Source organism: Mirounga leonina, unplaced genomic scaffold, assembly GCF_011800145.1.
Source record: "Mirounga leonina isolate KUSES-001 unplaced genomic scaffold, KU_Mleo_1.0 Mir_173, whole genome shotgun sequence".
Classification (NCBI taxonomy): Eukaryota; Metazoa; Chordata; class Mammalia; order Carnivora; family Phocidae; genus Mirounga; species Mirounga leonina.
In genome coordinates, this window is record NW_023270447.1 from 37535758 (window position 1) to 37542529 (window position 6772).

General features: G+C 35.9%; 1 protein-coding gene across 1 annotated transcript in view; it reads right to left on the reverse strand.

The window, feature by feature from the left end:
• Window positions 1-6772, reverse strand: part of LRRC7 (leucine rich repeat containing 7) — a 646929-nt gene that overhangs the window by 284991 nt on the left and 355166 nt on the right. The window lies entirely within an intron of this gene.

The window sequence follows — 6772 nt, forward strand, 5'->3', positions numbered from 1 at the left end:
ATTTATTTATTTATTTATTTATTTATTTATTTATTTATTTATTTATTATGTTATGTTAATCACCATACATTACATCATTAGTTTTTGATGTAGTGTGCCATGTTTCATTGTTTGCGGATAACACCCAGTGCTCCAAGCAATACGTGTCCTCTTTAATACCCATCACCAGGCTAACCCATCCCCCCACCCTCCTCCCCTCTAGAACCCTCAGTTTGTTTCTCAGAGTTCATAGTCTCTCATGGTTTGTCTACCCCTCTGAATCCCCCCTTTCATTCTTCCCCTCCTGCTATCTTCTTCTTCTTCTTCTTTTTTTTTTTTTTAACAGGTCCAGCATGGTTTTAAACATAATGTTAAGTGGAGGTGCTTATTTAAAATATGGATTCTTGGACTTTACCCAAAGAAGTACTAATGACTTAGGTCTGGGATGGGGGTCAAAATCTGCATTTGTAATCAAGCACTCTAGCGATCTAATTATTTTGATGTACATGTTTCCAGTACCACATTTTGGGAAAAAATGTTAGATTTTTTTTTAGCCATGTCAATCTTATTTTGACTGCTCAAGATATGAACAGTTGGGACAGAATTTCTTATTCATTTCTGGAAGAATTATCTTTTTTTTTAAAGATTTTATTTATTCATTTATTTGAGAGAGTGAGAGAGAGAGAGAGCACATGAGAGGGGGGAAGGTCAGAGGGAGAAGCAGACTCCGCGCCCAGCAGGGAGCCCGATGCGGCACTCGATCCCGGGACTCCAGGATCATGACCTTAGCCGAAGGCAGTCGCTTAACCAACTGAGCCACCCAGGCACCCAATTTCTGGAAGAATTATCTTAATGAGATCTTTTCTATTTGACATTTCTAATTCTATTTTGCTGAATTACCACAGATAAAGCATCTGGTATCCATGACTATGCAATTGGCCCACAGTACATTTAACTACCGTTTGTTCTTTCATGTACTTCATTACTTATAGGCAAAAACAATTTAGTACATAGTTGTTATTTCTTAACTCATTAGCTTTTTAAAAAGTAAATTGTGCTGGTTGTTACTTAGATAAAATATACAGTTTCTTCTTTTGGTTAGCCATTTTTGGCTCCTTACAAAGATTATTTCCAATACTTCATGTAATGCTAGAATTTTGACATGCTACACAGAAGTGTTGCTACCTCTTTTTATGAAACCTAGAAAAGAGAACTTTGATGGATTGTTTTCATTAACTACTAACTTTCACTTTAAAAAATAGAAAAATAGATGTCTATACTCATGGTAGGCATTAATTTAAACATTTGCTCAGTCTCTATCATTCTCTGAGGAACATTAGATCCACATGCAATGTGGTTAATTATAGATTTATAGATTTTAAAATTTCAGTTGACTCATGACTGATCTTGGTAAAAGATGTACCAACAACTCTTTAATCTGATTACTATAACAATTTTATACAAAATTCAGACAAATGATTTTCAAAACGTTTTTTTTTAATTCAAGTTTAATCATCTCAACTAAATTCTCAATTTTTCTCAAGAATTAATTATAGGTCTTGGCTTTGTCGAAGATTAATTGACCATTAGTTGTGGGTTCATTTCTGGGTTTTTATTCTGTTCCATTGATTTATGTCTGCTTTTGTGCCAGTACCATACTGTCTTGATGATTACAGCTTTGTAATAGAGCTTGAAGTCCAGATTGTGATGCCTCCACCTTTGCTTTTCTTTTTCAAGATTGCTTTGGCTACTCAGGGTCTTTTGTGCTTCCATACAAATTTTAGGATTGTTTGTTCTAGCTCTGTGAAAAATGCTCTTGGTATTTTGATAGGGATTGCATGAAATGTGTAGATTGCTCTGGGTAGTATAGACATTTTAACAATATTTGTTTTTCCAATCCATGAACATAGAATGTTTTTCCATTTCTTTGTGTCATCTTCAATTTCTTTTATCAGTGTTTTATGTCTTCAGAGTAGAAATCCTTTACCTCTTTCGTTAGGTTTATTCCTAGGTTTCTTACAGTTTTTGGTGCATTTGTAAATGGGATTAATTCCTTGATTTCTCTTTCTACTGCTTCATGATTGGTGCATAGAAATGCAACAGATTTCTGTACATTGATTTTGAATCCTGCGACTTTTCTGAATTTGTGTATCAGTTCTACAAATTTTTTGGTGGTGTCTTTTGGGTTTTCTATAATGGAAAAAGTCTCTTCAACAAAATGGTGTTGGGAAAACTGGACAGCAACATGCAAAAAAATGAAACTGGACAACTTTCTTACATCATACACAAAAGTAAACTCAAAATGGATGAAAGATCTAAATGTGAGACAGGAAACCATTAAAATCCTAGAGGAGAATACAGGCAATAACCTCTTTGACATCGGCCATAGCAACTTCTTATTAGATAAGTCTCCTGAGGCAAGGGAAACAAAAGTAAAAATAAACTATTGAGACTTTATCAAAATAAAAAGGTTTTTGCACAAAACTATTAACAAAACTAAAGGCAACTTTCAGAATGGGAGAAGATATTTGCAAATTACATTGTTTGATAAAGGGTTAGTATCCAAAATCTATAAAGAACTTATAAAACTCAACACCCAAAACTAAACGATCTAGTTAAAAAATGGGCAGAAGACATGGATAGACATTTTTCCAAAGAAGACATACAGATAGCTAACAGATACATGAAAAGATGACCAACATCACTCATCATCGGGGAAATATAAATCAAAACTACAATGAGGTATCACCTCATACCAGTCAGAACGGCTAACAACACAGGAAACAACAGGTGTTGGCAAGGATGTGGAGAAAGGAGAACCCTCTTGCACTATTACTGGGAATGCAAACTGTGTAACCACTCTGGAAAACAGTATGGAGGTTCCTCAAAAAGTTAAAAATAGAACTACCCTAGGATCCAGCAATTCCACTACTAAGTATTTACCCAAAAGATATAAAAATATTAATTTGAAGGGATATATGCAACCTGATGTTTGTAGCAGCATTATTAACAGTAGCCAGATTATGAAAAGAACCCAAATGTCCTTTGACTGAAGAATGGATAAAGAAGATATAGTATACATACACAATGGAATATTACTCAGCCATCAAAAAGAATGAAATCCTGCCATTTATAAACAACATGGATGGAGCTAGAGACTATTGTGTTAAGTTAAATAAGTCAGTCAGAGAGAGATAAATACCATATGATTTCACTCATATGTGGAACTTAAGAAACAAAACAAATGGACATAGCAGGGGGGAAAAAAGAGAGAAACCAAGAAACAGACTCTTAACTATAGAGAACAAACTGATGGTTACTGGAAAGGAGGTGGGTGGAAGGATGGGTTAAATGGGTGATGGGTATTAAGGAAGGCACTTGTTGTGATGAGCACTGGGTATTGTATGTGAGTGATAAATCACTAAATTCTATACCCGAAACTAATTTACATTGTATGTTAACTAACTGGAATTTAAATACAAACTTGTAAAAAATGAAATTAAAGAAAAAGAACTGATAGAGATCCCTATATTCTTCTCCAATTTTATTTTCTTTTCTTTTTTTAAAGACTTTACTTATTTGAGAGAGAGAGAGTGCAAGCATGAGTTGGGGGGAGGGTATAGGGAGGGACAAATAGACTCCCCCTGACACGGGACTTGATCCCAAGACCCTGAGATCATGACCTGAGCCCAAGGCAGACACTTGACTGACTGAGCCACCCAGGTGCCCCAATTCTTCTCCAATTTTAAATGAAGCTATATCAGGAACAAAAGCTTTGGGAACTCCTGAACACCCTATTACATGGAGAATCTAAGACTCCTGTGGTATAGAGGCTAAGAGCATGGTGTTTGGAATCAGCTTGATGTGGGTTCAATTCCCATGCATCTAGTTACTAGCTGTGTGATCTTGGGCAAGTTACCTAACGTCTCTGAACTCTATGAATTTCCTCATTTGTAAAAATGGGAAAAATAACATTGCCTAACTCAAGGGTTGTTGAGATGATTAAATGAGTTACTATATTTCATTAGTTTTAAGTACTGCATTTTTTCACATATTAACATCTTTGATATTTGTAATGAATCTTATAGTCAAGAGCAAGTTATAATTTTGGGAGTTCCTGGGTGGCTCAGGCGGTTAAGTGTCCAACTTTTGGTTTTGGCTCAGGTCATGGTCTCAGGGTTGTGAGATCAAGCCCAAAGTCAGGTTCTGTGCTTAGCATAGAGTCTGCTTGAGATTCTCTCTCTCTTCTGCCCCTGTCCCTGCTGACTCGCTTTCTCTCTCTCTAAATAAATAAAATCTTCAAAAAAAAAAAAAGCTATAATTTTTAAGGAATGTATCTTCCTTTGTGGTACAATAATGACATGTCTTATGATCAGTAGCCTTGGAATTAATGAAACGAATCACTTGTAAAAGTGTAAAACTGTGTTTGGCACATCATAAGAGCTAATAACTGCTGGCCATTCTGAATATTTGTACATACAGATACAGAGGCACACTTATATAGTAATCTAGTTCTTATTTTTCTTTTTTTTTAAAAAAATATTTCATTTTTTTTTTGACAGAGAGAGAAAGCACAAGCAGGGGGAGCAGCAGAGGGAGAGGGAGAAGCAGGCTTCTCCCTGAGCAGAGAGCCTGATACAGGTCTTGATTCCAGGACCCTGGGATCATGACCTGAGCTGAAGGCAGACACTTAACCAACTGAGCCACCTAAGCGCCCCTGTATCTTATCTTTCTAAATCATGAGGTCTTTGAAGCCAGGAGTCATGTCTAATTCATCTTGGTATCAACTTGTTTCACCTTTGTACATGCCAAAGTGGCTAGCACCATGTCTTGTACATAGTGTATGCTGCATAAATATCTTTGAAAGTATACTTAGATAAGTCAAGGGAAAATGAGGACAGAGATAAATTCCAGCTGAGAGTGGTACTTCACTGAACTGGAAGTTTCAGATAGGTAAACAATCTCAGTGGAATCTAAATTTCATAAACAAAGCAGTGAATTTTGAATATGAGTCATGATGTCTACAAATTGGCAAAGAAATTAAGAAGGCATTTTAATGATTCTTTCAAGATTCAAGCTTTGAATGAAAATGAAATAGAATGATTATGAACTAGCTGTGATTCTTTCATATAGTATAAAACAGAAAATATAATTAATAGCTAATTAGAGTAACACTGTTAATGGTAATGGTTATCCTGTCTTTCATTTGCTAATGATATTTCACATTTCAAAAATATTAAAACTGTTTTGAGTCTTAAAATATTTTTGCACTGAAGTGTTCTCTTTCTTGGGCGAAAGGAAAGAATTTAACTCTGACAGAAATTGGTTTGAGAAGAGTATGCAATTTAAATTACTGACTCCAGAAAGCAATGGTTAGATATTTTCTAAGGAGCTGACAGAAAAGATAAAGGCCTGAGTGTGGAAAATAAAACACACTTAGACCCAAAAATGTATATTCTAAGAGGTATATTATTCATTTATTCATGGAAAACCATGAATTGATATTTGCTACAAATGAGATACTATGCTAAGTGCAAGGGACACAAAGTGAATAAGACACAGCAACTGAGCTCAGATTGCTTACAATTTAATATTTACACAATAAATTAATTAAATGTGAAAAAAAATTGTGTGAAGATAAATATCAGGTGTTATGTAAACACAGAAGTAGGATATCTGCACCAAATTATGTTGATAGTGGTGGGGTGGATTCATGAAAGTATACCTGGAAAGGGTGATGAAAAAATGGATCACCCAAGACCTGGCACAAGTTAGGCAGATGAAGACTAAAGAGGGATAACATTATAACTTTCTGTAGCATCTAGAGATACTCCCAACTCAAAGAATGTGTAACCTAATCTAGTTCCAGATGATTTGTTTTAAAGCATGAGGAGACTTGGATCTTGGAGTGAATGCTCTGAGTCTACATTTACATGCATTTAAAATATATTTAGTGAATACCTATTATATGCTATGGTCCATGTTCATCATTGAAACTAAAGGCATGAAATGAGGGACACCTGGGTAGCCCCAGAATCTGACTCTTGATTTGGGCTCCTGTCATGATCTCAGGGTCGTGGGATCGAGCGCCTGTGTGGGGCTCTGCTCTCAGCAAGGAGTCTACTTGAGATTATCTCTCTCTCCCTCTCCCTCTGCCCCCCCCACCCGTGTGTGCTCTCTCTCTCTCTTTAAAATAAATAAATACATATTTTTTAAAAAGGCATGAAATAATACTGTCAATTTCTGTTTTTAGTATGGTGGACTAAATATTCAAAGAACATTTTAGTTCAGCAAAGCTACACACACACACACACACACACACACACTTTTAATGCATAACTAAGCTCTGGCTGTAAAGTACAAAATCCCTCAAATTCCAGAATAACAAGAAAATAATAATACATTGGGTTAAGTAGGTCTACATTTAGCTTTTGCTCTGGTGATATATGTTGGTCTACGGTGCCTGAAGGCTTAGATATTTTTGCAGAGGGAAGGAAAACTGCTTGGGGTCTGAACAGAGTGGGAGATTGGCTTATAGATGACTCCAGTTAGAGTTGGGGTTTCCTAAGGGTGATATCCTCTGTGCATGAACTAGAAAAAACTGAGTTCTTCAAAGAGGGTCAGTGGGGAAGGCATGCCTTTTTCAGTTTTGACTCTGAGTTAAGTGAGAAGAAAGAAAAGAAAAAGAAAGGAAGAGGGGAGGGGAGAGAAATAAAGAAAGAGAAAGAAAGAAGAAAGGAAGGAAAGATGGAAGGAAGGAAGGAAGGAAGGAAGGAAGGAAGGAAGGAAGGAA